The following is a 918-nucleotide window of genomic DNA, read 5'->3' as shown; positions in this document are numbered from 1 at the left end:
CGGTGTCTTTATGTTAGACAAGTGTTCATATTTGACTTATAAAGTAAATAAAATGTACACGTTTATCCTGAGTCATTGCTCGTCTCATATTACATATAAACATGTTGCATATTAATTATTTTGTAAGCATTTTATGTTTCTGTTATACTGACAGATGTTGATTTTGGATTTTTTCTAACACATTGTAATTTATTGAGTAATTTTAATTAATAAGTGTCATAAATGCAAGAAACTTTATTAAGAAACAATGAATCGGGTTTTTTTATTATTTATTTACTACCATCATCATTTCAATTACGGATAGAGAACCTCACTGAGTTTCTTTCTTCAAAAATCAAATTTATTAAGGAATAGAAAGCCATTAAAATTGCAAATTTCTAAAAGAATTTTCAAGTGGTATCATGTATAGAATGAAATTCTTAAACAGACACAGCTGAGAGCTTTCTCATACTATGTAAATTATATAGTTTCAACCATTTAAAAATGGATCAAGTCCGAGAAGAATGACTAAGATGGACAAGCCAATCAGTCCGAAATGTCTTAGTGAATGCTATTTAAACCGTTTAGTTACTATGCATTACCACACAAGCCGTAAAATCTTAGAATGATACTAAATGATACTTAAAAAAAAGTCTCTATCTTTGGAAGCCTTAAGCCATATTTTATGAAACTCAACATACTCTCTACTGAAGTTTCTAAATAGTTCTTTTCATTTTCAACCAAAAACTTTTAAAAATTGTGTTTATAACCAAATAATTTAATTCTGGTTATAACGCGGTATTTGATTGGATAAAAAAAATTACTTTATTTAATGGGTTGCCTACGTCACGTGACTTGCGTCAAGAACGTATCTATCCGCTTGACGTTACATTTCAATTTTGCACAATTTGAAGTCACTTTTTAAAGCGCAATCATCTT

The sequence above is a fragment of the Saccostrea echinata genome, unplaced genomic scaffold (genome assembly GCF_033153115.1).
Source record: "Saccostrea echinata isolate AGI-Se365-2 ecotype Australia unplaced genomic scaffold, CSIRO_AGI_Sech_v1 ptg000056l, whole genome shotgun sequence".
NCBI lineage: Eukaryota > Metazoa > Mollusca > Bivalvia > Ostreida > Ostreidae > Saccostrea > Saccostrea echinata.
Note: the sequence above shows the minus strand (reverse complement) of the source record.